Source organism: Phragmites australis, chromosome 16, assembly GCF_958298935.1.
Source record: "Phragmites australis chromosome 16, lpPhrAust1.1, whole genome shotgun sequence".
NCBI classification, from domain to species: Eukaryota; Viridiplantae; Streptophyta; class Magnoliopsida; order Poales; family Poaceae; genus Phragmites; species Phragmites australis.
Genome location: NC_084936.1, coordinates 16,247,479 through 16,268,272, shown reverse-complemented (window position 1 = coordinate 16,268,272; position 20,794 = coordinate 16,247,479).

Below are 20,794 nucleotides of genomic sequence, written 5' to 3'. Positions count from 1 at the left end.
GCGACACGTCCTTGTCGTCTCGGAGATCCTCGAGCTTCACGAACTCCACCTTGCGGCGCATGACCACCCATTTGTCATCCGCCGAGCGGGAGGGCCCCGACTCCTGGAGGCCAGAAATCACAGCCGCCATGGCCGGAGGTTTGGGGCGGGTTGCGTTTTGTTTGGGGGCGGATTCCGGAGAGGCGGAGGGGGATGGCGGGGTTTAAGGTTAGGGGAGAAGAGAGGGGACCCGCTGCTACGCCAGCTGTTGTACAACAACAGCAACACCCCAGGCGTCAGATCGTGCCGCAGGTGCCTTCGTGGCTGTACACTAACATTTCCATCCAAAATATTCCTGGGGGCTCTTTGGTTTAGTGACTGGATGTGCCAAGTTAAAATTTGATTTTATCCTGAAATTTTAGCCTCTATTTGGATTGTAGCCCAACTTTAACTATACCCAAAAAAATTGGCCATGCCCAGTTACAGTTAACTGCGGAGGTGGGCAAGATTCTGGTCAGCAAAACGGCCACCCAGGGATTTGGTTTGGCTGTGCAGCGTGATCTGCTGATGTGTCAGCTGCTGGTTGCTTCTAATAAATGCTTTGCATTTTAGATTTATGACCTTTAAACAGCCATATTTTCTAAACCATGCATTCGATTTATGGTCCATTTGAATTTTTGCGCTCTTTACTATTTAATCTATAAAACAAGACTCATATGAGCTATATTTAAAAATAAAAAAATAATAGTGACATATGGATCTACATGTCATATTAATAATTTTAGCACTATCTAAATTTGGTTTGGTCATAAATCAAACAACATCTCTATGTCCCAATTTTGACCCTATCCTAGTATTGGTCATGACCAATTTTTGGTTAGGCTCAATGGGACCGTAAACCAAACACACGCTTAGTGCCTAGGTGTGCCAAGCCAAAATTTGATTTTGCCCTGGAATTTTGGTCTCCATTTGGATTGTAGCCCAACTTTGGCCATGCCTAAACAAAATAATTGGCCATGCCTAGCTACAGTTAACTATGGAGGTGGGCAAGATACCTTGGCTGTGCATGGTGATCTGCTGATGTGTCAGGTGCCGGTTGGTTCTAATAAATGCTTTGCATTTTGGATTTATGACCATTAAACAGTCATATTTTCTAAACCATGCATTTGATTTATGATCCGTTTGAATTTTTGCACTCCTTGCGATTTAATCTACAAAACAAGACCTATGTTGACTATATTTAAAAATTAAAAAACAATAGTGATATATGGACCCATATGTCATATTAATAGTTTTAGCACTACCTAAATTTGGCTTGGTCATAAACCAAACACCATCTCATGTCCCAATTTTGGCCCTGCCCTAGTATTGGTCATGGCCAAATTTTAGTCAGGTTCACTAGGGCCGTAAACCAAACACACCCTAAGAGTCGTTTTTCGAGAGAGAAGAATTAGAAACGTCAATGCTATATGCTCTTCTTCCCAAAACGGTACTCTTAGAAATTTCTAAAAATCTTCCCTCCCTAAAAGCTGGGTACATTTCTAAAAATCTTATATCTACAAAAGGGGATCTAACGGCTATTTTGGATGGAAAAGGTGACAGGATGACATTTTACAACTCAAAGGCTTGATGTTGGGGGATGGTCTCACAGACCCCTTCAGATGTACTCGTAGACCTCTGCGGCAACTATTTACTGATTAAGTGTATGGCTATCGTGGATTTGTAATGTTGCAGGAACCCTTTGGTCTTGCCAAAGGTACCTTGCGGATGCTCAGCACTGTTGGAGCATGTACATGTGCCAGTATCGGCGGAGCCTGTGTCGAGCCTTCGAAAGGTGATCAAAAGGCTTTTGTTGGGCTTCGCCGGGGGAAACGACCGAAGGGACGCCGGAGGTGTTGTCGCAAGCGAATCATTCGGCGGGCCTTCGGAAGCCGGTCGAAGACTATCGCAAGGTGCCACGAGGAAGTCGACTGAAGGTGCCAGCAGCCATGGACCTTCAGGAGCCCAAGCGAAGGGAGGACCATCGTTGGTAACTGAAGACCGAGAAGGGCATGATTGTAAATAGGACATACATGTTTAGGATAGTACCAAAATACCCACGAATATGCTAGGAATGTGGCAGTTAGAGGGGTATTATTGTACATTATAACAGAGAACGGTCGGGTACGGCCTATAAATAGGGCGGCACTGTAATCGAAAAGATATGTGACATTAATTATAGTGCACAGTTCCCCAGCTTGTGTGTGTTTTTCACGAAGCCTTTGGATCAGTTCCGAGTTCCGAAGGCCCACCACTTTGTTCAGTTGCGCAAGTTTCCAACAGTTGGCGCTGTCCGTGAACACATTACAAAGCCATGCCACCTAAAAAGAAGACAAAGGCCACTGATGAATCAGTGGCACAGTAAACATAGCTTCCGGAGGGGTCGCAGTCACGGCCAACCCTTTGGCCGCGATGGTTCCAAGCATCACCACGTTTGAGGCAACCGAGGAAGTTCAAGAAGAAGAAAATGTTGTGGCTGTGCTGGCCAATGTAGATGGTCGGGTTCGCGAAGAGCAAGTTCACCAAGAAGATCTAGTTCACCAAGAAGATGTACATGCTTCGATGGGAAGGCTTGAAGAAGGCCTTCACACTTGTTTCAAAGTTTCGGCAGCTGCAAGAGGAAATGCCCCTCGTGTTGAGGAACATGAAACCTTCAAGCATTTTCAATACTATGAAGAAGAAGGAGAAGAAATCAAAGCAGAAAGAGCTACGCGGCTAGAAGCCGAAGACCTAGAAAGGAAAATTGCACAGAAGAAGCGTACGCTAGAGAGCTTGGTAGCAAGTCGGAAGGTGGCTTAATATCGCCACGAGCTGACGAAGCCAGAAGAACTCTGGAACAAATGCAAGAGCAAATCAACATACTGTAGCAAGAGGGCGAAGAGACATGAAACATTATCACCCCTTCGTTTGCATTTACAACACGACATGTGTCGTATCTTCGGCATAGGCCACGCACAAGCGATCTAGACTCACCGCTCTCCACCGGCTTGCAAAGCCAGCCATGGCCTTCGGGTTTCAAAATGTCGAGGGTCATGATGTTTGATGGAGAATCAAACCGGAGGGAATTCATCATGAGCTTCGAGGCAGTAGTTGAATCTACTGGTGGAGCTGATACAACGTTGGCAAAGGCCTTTGTGTTGGCAATAAAAGGGATAGCTAGATCCTGGTACTTCGCCTTACCTCCGAGGTCGATCTACTCATGGGAGCAGTTGCACGATGCCCTTTTCTGCTATTTCTAAGGAAATCAAGCTGGGTAGGTCACAGCCAGCGACCTCTTCGTAGTAAAACAACAGCCGAAAGAGTCACTAAAAGACTACATGCGCCACTTTGTACATGTGCACTATCAGACGAAGGACTTGAGCGAGGACACAATCATTAATGCCTCTATCCAGGGCATAAGAGGAGGGCTGCTGGAAAGAAACCTGACACGCAAGAGGCCGCAGAGTGTCCATGAACACTTCAACAAAATGGAGGAATACGCAAGTTCCAAGGTGGACCATCATCGAAGGAAGAGTGAAATGGCAGAGTCAAAAACATCGAAGCCCTATCCCTCAAACAAGGAAACCCAACACTGGCTAGCTGAAAGACAGGCCGAAGCACTCAAAGAAAAATGAGGCCTTTGGGTACAACTTGAAGCAAAAAGAAGTCAACCAGATAGAATCTGGACCTGATGATGTCTTGCAGGAGGTCATCGAAGCCCAAGGTGAGGGAGCCCGCAATAGTCGAAGCGGTAGAGGCTGCGGAGGTCAAGGTGGACGGGCACCCCGTGACCCAAGTACATTGTACTATGAGTTGCATGGTGAAGGTGCTGGTCATACAACCAAGCAATGCCATGATGTTGTTGCCATGAAGGAAAGCCTAGGGAAGCAACCCTTCGATCCTGCCAAGGTGCATCACGCCACACCATACAGGCCGGGCAGCACGTGGCACTTCGGCATTCGTCTCTCAATGGAGATCAATGGCTTTGATGCAGCCATATGTTCCAGCACCTTTGGCCCCATCGGACCAAACCTATGGTCAGTCGATGGCTTTTCAAGCAGCTCTCCCAACCCCTCTGCTAAGGCCTACAATCGAAGCTCCCCTAGAAACCAGTAGATTGGCGAACACAGTAACCCACAGGTTGAACGTGGTTTTGGAAATCACTAGTGGCTCTAATTGGGAAACAAAGTCCAAGAGGCAACGAAAAGAATATGTGCGAAGGATTAACCATGTCGGTGTAAACCCTTTCTACGTCCACTCAAAGTGGTCCCATGTCCTCATCACTTTCTCTCCAGATGACATGAGAGTCTTGGATTACCCTCACACATATGCCTTCATCATCGCTGCTAACATTTCAGGAAGTGAAGTCCACAAGATCCTAATAGATGGCGGAAGCTCGGCAGATATCAACTGTAAGGATCGGTGATGTCCTAAGAAGGGGTGTGAATTAGTACACTTAAAACTATTCGGCTCCAAAAACTTCACAAGATAAACATATATTAATTTCTATCTAAAGATGTGCTAGGTTTATCTAGTATGTATACTCTACCGTTCAAAAAGTTTGCAACCTACTCTAGGAAGGTAAATTGCAAGTATGTAAATGCAAAAACGTAAATAAGGTAGAAAGAGAAAACTTGGCACAAGGGGTTTTTATCCCGTGGTATCGATGGCATAAATACCACCCATAGTCCACGTTGGAGCTCCACCAAGGATATGCTATCGTTCACCAAGACTCTTCCGGTCACGGCTCTTGAGCCACAAGGCAAGGTCTCACTGCTAGCCTCTCTTTCAGTCACTTGCCACCGTCTTCACTTCGGAGCTTGAGCCACTAAGGCAAGGGTCTCCACGTCCCTGTACAAGCTTCTTGCCACCGCTCCACAGCAAGTCGGAGGGTCAACTAGTATGAGCCACCAAGGCCCACGATGCTGGTGAGTCACCAAGACTTCAAGGTGCCGACGTACCACTTGGTATACTTTAGGATCACTCCTTGATCCACTCTCTAGGCAACAACTCTCTCTAGACCTATTAGCACTAATCACTCTCTAATCTTGTGCTTAATTGCCTTGGATAATCACTTTAAACACTTTGGTGACTTGGATGTCTTCTCAAGTGTCTGTGAGCTTTTCTGGACTCCAGCACCTTCAAATGACCGAGTGGAGGAGTATTTATAGCCTCAACCCCGTGGACTAGTCGTTGCCCCAATGGCTTAACTTTACTGTATACGCCGGATGATCCGGTGTAAACAACATTGTAGTCACCGGACCATCCAACATATACATTATTTAAAAGCTAACGGTTAGAACCCCACTCAAATCCATTCTAAACACTAGATACTCATGCATTGCCTTCAACTCCATCGCCGAACCATCTGGTGTTTATACTTGAGCCAAACCGCGCCACTGAAACCTTCTCTGCAAGAAATGCTCTGGCGTATTGATCTTCAAAGCGACAACCTTCCGGTGTGTTGAACTTCATTCTTCAATGCATGCAACCATCTCTACAACAAATAGTCTGGCACAACCCTCCGGCATGTATAACTCAGAGCGTCAGACCATCCAGCGTGTAGCATCTTTGATTTTCTTCTTCTGGAAATGCTCCGGTGTGCACTATCTTCATGCACCGGACATTTCGGTGTGTACAGGTTCCATGAGCTGAAATGCTCCGGCGTGTACAAACTCCTCTGCGCCGGACCATCCGGCATGTGCAATTTCTCTGGAACTTATTCAATTCAATCAAACTTTGTCCCGGCTACGATGGCTTCTTCATGTATTGCATCCATGAGGCCTACTAAAGAACATACTTGACAAACATGTTAGTCCTATTGACTATGTTGTCATTAATCACCAAAATCACAGACATGCCCTAATAGGGTTATATTCGCTATAATCTCCCCTTTTTGGTGATTGATGACAACACAACCAAAACAAGTGGCAAATAATTCATACCAAATGTAAATGGCACAAATATAGCAATAATTTTTGTAAGAAGCACAATGCCTTACCACTTTGCCTGGATGCATGGTAAGAACAACTAAAGATACCAATTGCGAGCAAACTTGTCATTGTTCTTACTTTCACTTTGTCCCCCTTTTCTCGTGGCTCCCCCTTTTTCCATCGTCACTATCTTCCTTGATAGACCCATGCAATAGCTTCTTCTTCTCTCCCTTTGTTGACTTTGGCATACCTAGTTATTTTGCTTCCTTGCTTGTTTTTCCCTAGACATGCCATCTTGCATCTTGCTCATCTTGCTTCTTGCTTTGGTCGTCAAACTTCTCCCCCTTTGACAACAATATGAAAAAAGGCTACAAACACATGTTGAACTCAAGGAAGAGTATTAGAGCACTTGGGAGAGAGTTTTATAAATCATGATCTAATAAAATGATACCACTTGAGATATAAAAGGGTTAAGTTGATATCAATTGGAATGAAAGCACATGCATCACAATTCATGAAACTCACATAATATGGTATGAACTCCCCCTATATGTGTGCATACATATGTGAGAGTGAAATATATGCATAACTAGACAATATGTAAAGATAGGAAGTGTAAGCCATATTATACATGAAGGTAGCTTAAATGTACAAATGAGTTGACAAAGATACCAACTGAAGCCTTTAAGCATTGCATATCTCCGGGAACATGAGGATTACTCTATGAGATTACAAAAGATATAATTTGCAACACATGTTAGTCTCAAAATAACAATCCATAGGCTATGCTTCCCTTAAGTGTGTGCATACAAGTGTTGAATACTTGCGAGAGATATGCACTTGTCATTCATAACAATGGGGGTACCCTATAGGTTGATTCATGGCATATAAAAGATACCAATTGTAAAACTAATATCATATAAAGATCCTACAACTAATAAACCAAATAGGTTGCTCATGGGTTAGAAAGAAGCACAAGAAACCTTCAGATGAGCCCATGGCTCCTTCGGATACGATCAATACCACCAATAATCCTCAAATCATACAAGGTCCAATTACAAGAGCACGTGCACGACAATTATACCACCAGGTGAACTCGTTCCTTGCTGTTCATGTTTCCTTGGATGGATTACTCCTAAATTCTTGTAATGTTTTATTGCATAGGAACGTGGGAGAAGCACCATAACCTTACTCGGACGTCACTCCTCGAAAGCCAAGTCTACTTGGACTCAAGGCTGAGCTCTAGTCATGGTCGTGGTCGAAGTCGAGTTCCAGGATAGTACGTTAGTAAAACGGGCATAACTCTCTCATACGAAATCCGTTTTAGGCAATCTTGGGCATTCTGGAAAGCTTACAACGAGCCCTTTACAAAGGAATAAGGTGTTGCATCACTATTTTGAACCCTGCCAGGTTTTGTAATCGTGTCAGAGTCGAAGTCCAGGTTGTGCACGCCTCTCTCCACGGTTGTACAACCCTAGGTCAACCTCCTCACACCTCCTCTATATATACATAGTAGCCGTCGTAGTTTAGGCTTGGGTTTAGCTTAGATTATTCTGTTTAATACAGTTTCATTGTTTATCGGTTTGTTGAACCCCAAACTTGAGTGCTTCATTGGTAATTAGCAATATTCAGATTGCATCTACCTGTTCTTGCTTGTGTTCTTCATTCGCTTGCAGGAAAAGTCTTCTTGGCGAGGTCAACCACTTCTTGGTGTGGTTGATAACCATGGAGTAGTAGTGTAGTGGTTGCAAGGGTTCTTGATCTGTTCTTATCAGAGCCTTTGGATCATCAACGTCGAAGCTTCTTATCGCCACTCCACACCAAGTCGGAGGGTCAACAAGCATGAGCCACCAAGGCTCACGGTGCCAGCGAGTCACCAAGACTCCAAGATGCTGACGTACCACTTGATACACTCTAGGATTACTCCTTAATCCACTCTCTAGGTAGCAACACCTAAAAACATCTCTCTCTGGACCTATTAGTACTAATCACTCTCTAATCTTGTGCTTAATTGCCTTGGATGATCACTTTAAGCACTTTGGTGGGTTGGATGTCTTCTCAAGTGTATGTGAACTTCTCTGGACACTAGCACCTTCAAATTGCCAACTGCAGGGGTATTTGTAGCCTCAACCCCGCGGACTAGCCATTTCCCCAATGGCTCAACTTTACTGTATACACCGGATGATCCGGTGTAAACAACATTGTACTCACCAGACCATCCAGCATGTAAATCATCCAAAAACTAGCCGTTGGTACCCCATTCAAATCAATTATGAACATCGGATACTCTGGCGTTGCCTTCAACTCCATTGCTGGACCATCCGGCGTATATACTTGAGCCAGTCCGCGCCACTAAATCCTTCTCTACAAGAAATGCTCCGACGTTTTGATCTTTAGAGCGCCAGACCTTCTGATGTGTTGAACTTCATTCTTCAATACATGCAACCTTCTCTGCAACAACTACTCCGGCGCAACCCTATGACGTGTATAACTCAGAGCACTGGACCCTTCGGCGTGTAGCATCTTTGATCTTCTTCTTTTGGAAATGCTCTGGCGTGCACTATCTTCATGCACCGGACATTCCGGTGTGTAGAGTTTCCATGAGATGAAATGCTCTAGCATGTACAAACTCCTCTACGCCAGACCATCTGGTGTGTGCAATTTCTCTAGAACTTCTCCAATTCAATCAAACTTTGTCCTGGCTGTGGTGGCTTCTTCATGTATTGCATCCATGAGACCTACTAAAGCATATACTTGACAAACATGTTAGTCCCATTAACTATGTTGTCACTAATGACCAAAATCACATGCATGCCCTAATAGGCCATGTTCGCTACATCATCTTCGCCGACGCCTTCGATAGGATGGGATTGTAGTGAAGTATCTTACAACAGGCTGGATCTCCATTGCTAGGCTTCAGTGGAAAAGCAATCAATGCTTTGGGCAATGTAGATATACCGGTCTCTTTTGGCGAAGGGTCCAATTTTCGGATAGAAGATATTACCTTTGATGTCATTGATATAAGTTGTCCATACAATGCCATATTTGGAAGAGGGGTGCTAAACAAGTTCGGCGCGGTACCACACCATGGTTATCTGTGCATGAAGATGCCCGATCCCGGAGGCGTCATATCAGTGTTGGGAGATCAACAAATGGTCCGTAGAATTGATGTGGGATACACTCCAGGCCGCTGCAACATTCATGTCGTAACAGAACCTCCATCGAATCCTCAGGAAGATGAGGGCCTCATACAGACACAATGAGTGCTGAAGGCCAAACCAAGAAAGTGCGGTTGTGTCAGGATAGACCAAAAAGAGCAATGGTCATAGGATCTGAAATGGCAAAAGAAGTTGAACGAAGCATGATAGAATTTCTCCGCAACAACGAGGATGTCTTTGCTTGGACGCCGAAGGATATACAAGGTGTCAGTAGAGATATCATCGAACATACTCTGAATGTTGACCCGGACGCAAAGCCAAAGAAGCAGAGGCTTCGGAAGGCTTCCAAAGAAAGAAAAGACGTAACGAAGGCTGAGGTGTAGAAGCTGCTTGATGTCGGGGTCATACACGAAGCACTACACTCTGAGTGGTTGGTGAACCCGGTGTTAATCAAGAAAATCAACAACAAATGAAGAATGTGTGTTGATTTCATAGATCTCAACAGAGCCTGCCTGAATGATGACTTTCCTTTGCCACATATTGACCAATTGGTAGACTCCGCAGCTGGTTGTGAAATGTTAAGCTTTTTGGACGTATATTCTGGATACCATCAGATCTAGATGGCAAAGGAGGATGAGGCAAAAACAAGTTTCAGAACCTCATTTGGAATATATTGTTTTGTAAGAATGGCCTTTTGCCTTCGGAACGCCAGGACCACCTTCGCCAGATTGGCCTAGATTCTACTGAAGTCACAGTTGAGGAGAAATGTATCTGCATATGTTGATGACATAGTTATCAAGAGCAAAAAGGAATATGATCACTTGGGTGACCTTCGGGATACCTTTGCCAATCTACGAAGTGTGGGATTAAAATTGAATCCAGAGATGTGTTCATTTGGTGTGCGCATGGGAAGGTTATTGGGATTCTTGGTGTCGAAGAGAGGCATCAAAGTCCCAATACTTGATTTGAGGCTTCCACAAAGTAGAAGAGAGGCACAACACTTGGTGGGAAGATTGGCAGCTCTAAGCTAGTTCATAGCCAGGTCTGCTGAGCGAAGCCTGCCTTTCTTCAAAACTCTCAAGGGCTCAGACCCTTTTTGATGGAGTGTAGAGCAACAAAACGCTTTTGATGAGTTGAAAGAGTATTTGACGAAGCTCACAACTTTGACTAGCCCAAAACCAAAGGCCGAATTATTGCTGTACATAATGGATTTCCCTTCAGTGGTAAGTGCGGTGCTTGTGCAAGAAATGCAAGTCAACGAGAAGTTGCAACAATTTTCAGTGTACTATGTGTCGAAGGCATTGACAGGGCCGAGAGGTTATATTATGAAATGGAAAAAAATAGCATATACAGTGGTGATGGCATCGCAAAAGCTTCAACACTACTTCATAGCACACAAGATAACGGTGCCGACTTCATCACCCCTTCGTGACATGTTTGAAAATCGTGAAGCTATGGAAAGAATCAGGAAATGGGCTGTAGAGCTTGCACCATTCACGCTGACCTTTGTCACGCGGACGATGATAAAATCACAAGCCTTAGAGGAGTTTCTAGCATATTGGACACCGCTGACTGAAGGCCCAGAAGAAACACCATTAGACCTAACATGGATCATATATTGTGACAGAGCTTGGGGAGCTTCAGGTGCTGGCACAGCAGCAGTTATATCTCCGCCTTCAGGCGTGTAGCTACGATACGCAGGCAGACTTAATTTTTGATCAACAAACAATATCACAAAGTACGAAGCGGTTCTCCTTGGCCTTCGTAAGGCGCGAGCCCTTGGAGCCTGAAGGGTGCTGGTTAAGATAGACTCTCAGGTGGTAGCAAGCAAAATTGACAAAACATTTCAGGCAAAGGAGCTGGAGCTAGCTTAGTATAAGGCAGCTATGTGAAGTATGGAAAATCATTTCTTGGAGTTCATTGTCAAAGAGTATATCAAGAAATGACAATTCCGAGGCCGATGACCTCGCCAAGGCCGCGGCACAAAATCAGTCGTTCCCTCCAGACATTTTTCATCAAATTTTGAAGATACCAGCTATTGAAGCACCTCATCAGGTGGCTTGTAGTGTCACTATCATTGAGAGAAAAGATTGGCACTCCTCTATAATGGTGTACCTTCGGGATCATTACGAGCCTGAAGATCAAGTGGAGGCGAAGCGCATGGTGCAAAGTGCCAGAAACTACAATATCGTGGGGGCTAACTTGTATAAGATGGGAGTTTGTGCATGATGCTTCGATGCATATCCCAATCAGAAGGACAAATTTTGCTCAAGGAGATACACGAAGGATTTTGTGGCTCACACATTGACACTCGAGCACTTGTTGGAAAAGCATTTAGGCAGGGATTCTATTGGCTGAAGGCCATCTCCGAAGTAGAGACCACAGTCCGAAGCTGTGCAAAATGCCAATACATGGCTAAGGGCTCAAACAGACCTTCGTCAATGGTACACCTCATCTCACATATTTGGCCCTTGACTCGACGGGGGGTTGACATCATTGCACAGTTGCCAACTGCTCTAGGAACCTTCGCTATGCTGTGGTGGCGGTTGAGTACTTCTCCAAATGTATGGAGGCAGTCCCACTAGCAAGGATAACATCAAAAAATGTCCCAAAATTCTTGTGGCAAAACATCATCTGTCGCTTCGGCATTCCTCGCGATGTAACAGTTGATAATGGGACACAGTTTGATAGCAAAGGGAATCAATTTTGCGAAGATATGGGAATCAAAGTGAGCTTCACTTCAGTGCATCATCCCCAGTCAAACAGAGCTATGGAGAGCGAATGGTATCATCTTAGCTGGTGTCTCAAGTCACCTACAAGGTCTCCCAAAGGGGGAAGAGTTGCCGAAGGTATTGTGGTCAATCAGGATGACAACAACAAGACCAATGTGTTTCACACCATTTTGCTTGCTCTTCGGTGAAGAAGCTATGACTCCAGAGGAATGTAAAAACAAATCAGTTCGTGTCACAGCTGAGACAACTCAGAACGAAGAGCTAATAACAAAAGATGGACTGGAAGAAATGAGAATGCAAGCCGTGGAAAACCTGATGAAATACCAGGAGGAAACAAAAAGATGAAGGGACAAGAACATATCTCTGAAGGAGTTCATTCCGAGGGATCTGGTGCTCCGAAGGCTTCCCAATGCTTCGACTGTGGGAAAGCTTCAATGCAAGTGGGATGGACCTTTTCTGGTCAAGAGTTTGAAGAAGCCTGCTTCTTATCACTTGGCTACTCTTGAAGGAGAAGAAATTCCACATACTTGGAATGCTGACAACCTTCGCAAGTATTATGTGTAACCAAAGACAATAGGAGGGATCTTCATAGTAATAGGTGAAGCCCTTTACTTTCATGTGTTTTTACATTTAGCATTTCAATTCATGTACATGGGATGTACTGTTTTCCTCATAGAGGAACCCTTCGCAAGGGTGTGAGGTTTTTAACGAGGAAGTTACCTTTGTAAACCCGTACGATTATAAAACTTACCCCTAGAAAGCATATGCTTCGATAGAATTACTGCATAATTCATCATCCAAGTGGTGCAAGCCTTTGATTGAAGGATGCACACCAATCGATGAAGCAAGGTGGGCCGCAGCTAGCCAGAGAAAAGTCAAGGTAAGGAATGTCGGTGTGCCTGACACCTTACCCATCAACTTAACAAACAGGTACACACCCACAGGAAAAAGCTGAAATGTTGCTTGACCTTAAACAGAGGAAGTGCACCTCTTGGCTAAAAACAAAAGACGAGGGCTAAGAGTGGCTACCCTTGCTCTGAAGTATCAATTAAAACTTTAGTTTATAAACAAGACGGGAACTAAGAGTGCCAGCCCCGTACCGAAGTCAAAACAGACTTTCGGAAAGATAAAAGACGAAGTGTTGCGAAACTAAGTATGGGCTAAGCACCTTCACAGGAAAAAGCTGAAGTGTTGCTAGACCTTAAACAAAGAGAGCCCACCTCTCAACTAAAGACAAAAGATGAGGGCTAAGAGTGCCTGCCCTCACTCTGAAGACTCAATTGAACCTTCGGATCATAAGGAAGATGGGAGCTAAGAATGCTAGTCCTGCACCAAAGTCAAAACACACTTTCCGAGAATTAAAAAAATGAATGGAAAAGAATATTTCCTATATGCATGTGTCGAAGTTTTACTTTCCACACACATGCATTATATCAGCGCATCGAGTCATTCATCCCCATGTATACACGCCAAAGTGTACATCGATTGTTATGTGTTTTCATTTTCTGAAAGGCAAATCACCTTTTAAGTTGGTTGTCTGAGATGCCGCGCATCTCTAGAGCTAAAAAGGAAAAAAGCTGAAGTGTTCCCAGGCCTCGAGATGAAGGCTAAATATCTATGGAGCCAAACCCAATGGGGGCTATGAGCTTTGATTTAAACAAAATTAGAACATTACTCGAGTTATTATGAGTAGTACATGAGGAAAGAAAAAAATTCAACTTTGATCGCAATTGCGATGTTAACCGCACCCTTCGGCTAGATGGTTCACGCCAAGGCAATGATCCACTAGAAATGATCAAAACACACTACAAATTTGTTGAAGCAACTTTTAGCTACAACTAAATATTCTGGTCGGAGGCACAGAGAAAAAGAACAGCAAAGAATGACAGAAGTTATTCTGCAAATTCATCGATGCCAGGATCTACAATGTCTTTGTACATTTGACTACGGGCAAATTGGAAAGCAATACCTTGACTTGCAGGAAAAGGCTTTGTCAGGTCCAGTGGAGACTCAACATAGCTATCTAAAGAAGTGTTAGCCAAAGATGCAGGCTAATGATTCTCACCTTCGGCAGATGTAACCACTTGTGATGGTTGAAGTTGTCGTCGGTAACAAAACTGCCGGAGCAAAGCAGAGTCATACGTTTCTTCAAAAGGCTCAAGCTTCATCTCGAGAGGACCTATTGGAGGGGCAAATTCTCCGTGCTATATCCTACGAATTTCCCATTAGGCCCTTCGGATCTCTAGGTCCTAAGGGCAAAACGACTCCCAAACGCTTTCGAATTAGCATTTCTTGCATCGTAGACCCTAGCCTTCACTCACAAATACTGCTCAAATTGTATGTCAGGATGGCGATGATGGAATGTTCTCAGCAAGCCCATGACATATAAAAGTTATCCCGTATCATAGTTAAGGGAACAACATCTTCGGCTACCTTCACAGAGTCCGAAAGGAGGATCTGCGCAGGAAGTGAAAACTGTCAAAATGTTTGAAGGAGAAATTAAACATTATCTTTGTGAACATCACCCGCCCAAATCTTGCCTCATTCTCATGATCTCATACCTCCCAACATCATCATTATCTTTGTGAATATCAATAAGCCCTAAGCTCGCGAACGATGGTCGAATCACCACTCGACTTCTACTGAGGACCGATGCATTGCTAAGCATTTCGGATAGCATTTAAGTTAGACAACAATAGTGTTATACTAAGGCTACAAGAATAGGGATCATCACAATTCAAGGTAGAAGTAATGCATCAGCATAGGTTCTACCCACATACTCGATACAGACTTGCTAACATGCATAACATATATAAGCGATAATTTATCAATTTAAACTCCACATGATCCAAAGTATAATTTAGAATACGCTTAGACGCTTGCCTTTGCCCAGCTTCACAATCAACAGTAATAAACTCCGGATCGCCCTCGATCACGCCCGTGTCACACCCTAGTCCTTCGTTCTCTAAAGAAGAGCGCATGCAATGTGATGAGTATGAATGAGGTGCAATAAGGTATGCTACAAGAATCATCGAAATTGAAGCGCGAAAGCTCATGGTATAAATGATGTACTTAAGGTCTGTTCAAAATGGACCTTAATTAAGCTAGCTATCAAGATTAAAAGAACTTCAACAGTTTAAACAACACTTTCGTACCAAAGTATATTTTTACTGGATAGCACTAATCATAATATGGATTCTCCAAGTGGTTTTAATTTTAGGACATTGTATTAATTAATTCTGATTTAATTAAGCTAAAACTCATTTAATTAATTAATTATCAGAAAGTATTTCTTGAGTTCCAACATTTTTAACATGTAGTTCATACTGATATAAAGCTAATGCAACTGGTCTCATGCTTTTTGAAGTTTGTATAAATTAAATATGAAATATACAAACTATCAGCAAAGTAAACAAATAAAGGAAAAATGTTTGATGAAAAGTAAATCCGGAAGTTTCGGGTTCTGACCGGAAACTCCGGATAACCCTTTTCTGTCCTGGACATCATGACAACCTGGAAGTTCCGGATGAACTTCCAGATGGCCCTTCTCTTTCTTGGTCATTGTGACAACTCGGAAGTTCCGGATTAGGCTAGAAGTTCCGGATTGAACTGGCAAGCGTGAGTTCACAACGATTTCCTTGCCAATTTAACTTGCATGTTAAAATCCATCCCACATGACCTTATGTTGGCACTAAAGTATGGATTCTAGACTTAATTTACCCACTCCACAAACACGATTCACTAGCCCTTGCTCATCCAAACATTCCCCTATGAGCTCCAAAGCAACAAGAATGAAGCGGTGTTCGCAACTACAAGATCGCAGCCCAAAAACTCGAACTTAACCAAACCAAAACATGCATTCTCACAATGGAGATCCTAGGAGACTGACCCAAGATTCTTGTCAAGGTTGGTGACCGTTGGGTGAGAAAAAAAAACGGAGGAAAAAGCTTTTGGTAGAGGGACCAATCTGCTGCTACTCCTCAACGCTCTTTGGGCTGGGCGTTGGAGAGAGAGGGAGTGAGAGCGAGGGGGTATGAGGGAGTGAGGGAGCTTCTGCTGCAGCTGAAAAGTAGAAGAGGTGGTGGGGCCACCCAGCTCATGTGGGCCCATGTGTACGTGTTCTTTTCCTGAAAACAGCAATCCTCTTTTCCTTCCTTTCTTAATTCCATAAAAGGTATTCCGGTGTTTCAAAAATTCTAAAAATTTGTGCACGGCAACTATAAAATAAGATGAACCCACTTAAATTGAATTCACTCACAAGGCCTATTTGGAAAAATGAACAAGGCTTCTCCTAATAGGGTCACTAGCATAACTCCTAGCAAATTTTAAGCCACAATTGGAAATAACAAGCACTCAACAATTGCTCAACAATTAAACATGATGCTCATGATGCATGATTACGCTTAATGACATGTCTACAATATTTGGGATGTGACAAACCTTCCCCCCCCCCCCCCCCAAAAAAAAGAATCTTGTCCCGAGATTTGGGTGAGCTTAGGGGTGAGTATGGTGAATCTAGGAGCTTCACGACTTGCGCGGTACCGGAAAGACATGGATAACATCAAGGTGCTGTAAGGAATGAAAACTAAGGCAACACTCACTCACATGTTGGAGAATAACTCGGGATAATCGACATGAAGTTGATCTTCACGTTCCCACATTGTTTCATCTTCAGAGTGATTACTCCATTGAACCTTGAGAAATTTAAATGAACTGCATCGCGTCTTTCATTCGGCTTCATAAAGAATGCGAATAGGATGCTCGTAATAGGAAAGATCGGGCTGAAGGTCTTGGTCATCCATTGTCACGACTTCGGTTAGAATGCGGAGACACTTCTTCAATTGCAAGACATGGAAGCCGTTGTGTACGACGGAGAGGGATAGAGGTAGCTCCAGTTGATAAGCCACTTCGCCCACTAGGCAATAATTTGGAAAGGGCCAACATAACAATGCACCAACTTTCCATTTATTTGAAAACGTTGCGTTCCTTTGAGAGGAGAGACTTTGAGATAGATGAAGTCTCCAATCTTGAACACAAGCTCATACCGACGACGATCGACATAGCTCTTCTAATGAGATTGAGCTATGAGAAGACACTTACGAATGGTCGGGACATGATCTTTTGCCACTTTGACCAAATCCGGGCCCAGAAAAACTCTTTCCTCAGACTCGGACCAATTCAACGGTGATCGACATCTCCTTTCATGGAGAGCTTCGGAAGGTAACATCTTAAATTGAATTCCGATGTTCCAAAAATTCTAAAAATTTCTGCATGGCAACTATAAAACAAGACGAACCCACTTAAATTGAATTCACTCACAGGGCCTATTTGGAAAAATAAACATGGTTTCTCTGAATAAGTTCACTCGCATAACTCCTAGCAAATTTTAAGCCACCATCGGAAATAACAAGCACTCAACAATTGTTCAACAATTAAACATGATACCCCTGATGCATGATTATGCTTAATGACATGTCTACGAGATTTCGGATGTGACATCTTCGACCTGAGATCATGGCGTAGAAGTCACCATACATGTGAGTTGCTTGCCAAAGACTTCCAGAAGACTTGCAATCCACCCGAGAAGACCGCCAAGGTCAACTTGGTCGAGGGTATGAGGAACAACCGAAGCACCCAGGTCTTCAAGGGTCTTGTTGATAGCTTCGCTGGCCATGGTTGCCTTTGGCTCAAGAACTTGTACTTTCTCCCAAATAGCATCACAAGAAAATTGAGTCGTCTCGAGCAACAATTTGTTAAGGCATTCATTTTGAGTCTGAAGTTCTAGCACATTGGCTTTGGACGCCTCACCGCATTGGCCAAGGGTGATCACCTCCTTTTCCAGATCTTGCGTGCTTGAGCAAAGGGTTGCCACCTCTTTTTCCAGATCTTGCGACCTTTGTTTGGCATCTCGCCCACCAGAGAAATTCTTTCTTATTGGCGTTGGCCTTTTCAGCTCTTTGTTCTAGTAGGACCCACAGCTCCTCCACCCCTTTGGCGCGACCTTTGGATTGCTCGGCATGTTTGCACAGGGCGCGCAAGATAAGCATACCCCGTAAAGTGTAAAACGGTATAAATAGAGGGTCCAAAAGATCAAGTCAAAGGGAAAGTAAATAATAACTCAAAGTACTTTTGCGGTTGTCAAGTCGAAGGCATCCAAAAGGTTGGAGGCCATTTTCTGAGACAGTTGCATCTCGAGTTCAAGAAGGATGAAGCTGTCAGATATGCTCTTCGCATCCTTCACCTCTCTGGGGCTCGGCTCAAACAAAGTCTCCTGTAGTGCTTCGGCATTGATAACCCTAGCATTGCTAGAGGTGACAAGCGACATAAGTTTTTTGCCTCTGTCGTAATGTAGGTGCGGCGAGGTATTTTCCTCCTCTTCAGTCTCCACAATCTGGAAACTTTCAGAGGAGTTGGAGTATGAGCTTGAGGTGTTGGATGACTCGTGTCCTTGGTCTGCTGGGCTGGCTCCTTCGCCAGTCTTCATGTCCCGGAGCTCGGCCTCTAGAGAATTTTTGTCATCGTCAGTGTCGAAGAGAGGGGCAATCATGACTGGCATGGTAGTTGTAGCCTGTGGTGGGGAGGCCACAGCTAGCTCTGTTGCATCCTTCGGAGGTTCTTGACGAAGAGGTGTCGTGACTATAGCGTCAAGGCCTCCGACACTCTCAGCCTTTGTTGCGCTACCGAGGAGGTCTTCCATTGCTCTGCCGCCAGCTAACTTCTTCGGTACACCGATCTTTAGCTTTTTGGTCCCTTAGGCCAGAGGATTCACATGGGCCAGAGAGCTCCCAACTTTCCTCTTTCCCTTGCCTCAGGCATCGTCCACCCCATCGGCAACTTCAGTCGATTGACTGGAAGCCTTCAGTCTATCTCCATAGCTGAGGCCTCAAAACTCGAAGACCCTGTTGAGCCAATAGCCGAGGCCTAGTTCGGCGTAAGCTTGGCCTTCAGCCACGGTAATTTTCCGAGGAGGAGGCGGGCTTTGGCTTCGACCTCTGCAACTGTTATGGCTGTTGCAAAGCACAAGTGAATAAGGAAAATTAACAAAGCGAAGACCAAGGAAAAATGAGCCAGGGTACATACCAGGTTTTCCCATGAAATCAAACAAGGGACGGCAAAGTCCTTACAGTCCTTTCGACCAAAACGATGGGATGATCCACCCTTCGCTGAATGGCCAAATGCCTGCTGCAAGAAACTCCTCGACAAGATCGTGCGGCTCAGATGCTTCAAACACCTTGTGAAGGCTTATAAGGCCTCTCGTTGGGCGCCCTTAATCACCATGTCTAGGGTGTGGTTTACCTTGTGCTCCTGGCACTTCAACACAAGGTAATCCTTGTTGTCTACCTTGTGGTAGAACCACCATTGTGTTCAATCATTCGACCATTTGGTCTTATAAGCTGCAGCAAGCTTGGCCAGACCTCCTTTGTAGGTAAAGTTCACGCAGCTGTAGTGAGCTTTGGACTACACGTTGTCAACAAAGACAGGCTTTGGTTGATGGTGAACCTAGTGGGTGGCAACGAAGGCCCTTGTTGATGCCTTCACTCCTTCTGACTTCGCTGCCCAGGCAAAGAGACTGAGCCGAATGATGGCATTTAGTGTCAGTTGATGGAGAAAAACCTCAAAATTTTTGAGGACCTTCGCCACCATCTCGTCGCATGGTAGGCGAAGTCCGTCTCTGAAATAATCTGCGAAGACAATCGCCTAATCATCTACTGGCTCTGGAGTCTCCTAATCTTTGGGTACTGGCTCTGGAGTCTCCTAATCTTTGGGAAGCCTGATCTTCAACACGTTGCTTATTAGGCCATCTCTCTTTAAATCGGCCAAAACTTCTTTGTCAACCTTTGACTTCCCAATCTAGTATGTCTTCGGCTTGCTAGACTTGCTTTTTGGAGCCATCGGGTTAGGCTATCTGGGTTTTGTTCCAAAGGGTCAAGACTACAAAGGGTTAAGAATGTCTTTCGTACAAAGCATGAAATGTTGTGCGCGTAGGTTTGAAGCAGGAGAGTTTGCGGTGAAAATGACCCACGAGGTGATATATAGTGGTAAAAATATTTAAGTCAGTTGAAGAGACATCGGTTCGAGATCCAAACCATCTCCTTTATGGCAGTTAAGACAAGAATTGTAACCACCTAAAAAATCATAACCGACGCCTTGAGATTTGAACCGTTACGAAAAAGTTAGACCCTCTGGGCATGCAAGGGGGCTCCTTGGCCGAAGGTAAACCGTAGGGCGCGAGTCCTTCGACGGGCCGAAGGGGACGACGTTCGGTGGTACCATCTAGTTCACAGGTTTGGCCCATCGAAGAAGAGCCTTGCCCATGGGGGGTTGCAGTTAGGGTATGGTCTCACAGGCCCCTTCGGATGCAAGGTTGAATGCCTCTGCGGTCACTGTTTACCGACAAAGTGTATGACTGTTGTGGATTTGTAATGTTGCAGGACCCTTCGGACATGCGAATGTACCTTGCGGACGCTCAGTGCCACCGGAGCATGTACAGGGGCCGGGATTGGCGAAGCCTATGTCGAGCCTTCGGAAGGTGATCGAAGACCTTCGTTGGGCTTCATAGAGGGAAACAATCGAAGGGACTCCGAAGGTGTCATTGCAGGCGAAGCATTCGGCGGGCCTTCGGAAGCCAGTCAAAAACTATCGCAAGGTGACACGAGGAAGTCGACTGAAGGTGCGCTGAAGGTGCCATCAGCCATAGACATTCAGGAGCCTAGGCGAAGGGAGGACCGTCGCTGGTAACTGAAGATCGAGAAGGGCATGATTGTAAATAGGACATACGTGCTTAGGATAGTACCAAAATACCCACGAATATGCTAGAAATGTGGCAGTTAAAGGTGTATTATTGTACATTATAATAGAGAACGGTTGAGTACGGCCTATAAATAGAGCGGCACTGTAATCTCAAAGACAGATGATATTAATTACAATGCATAGTTCCCCAGCTTTTATGTGTTTTCCACTAAGGCTTTAGATC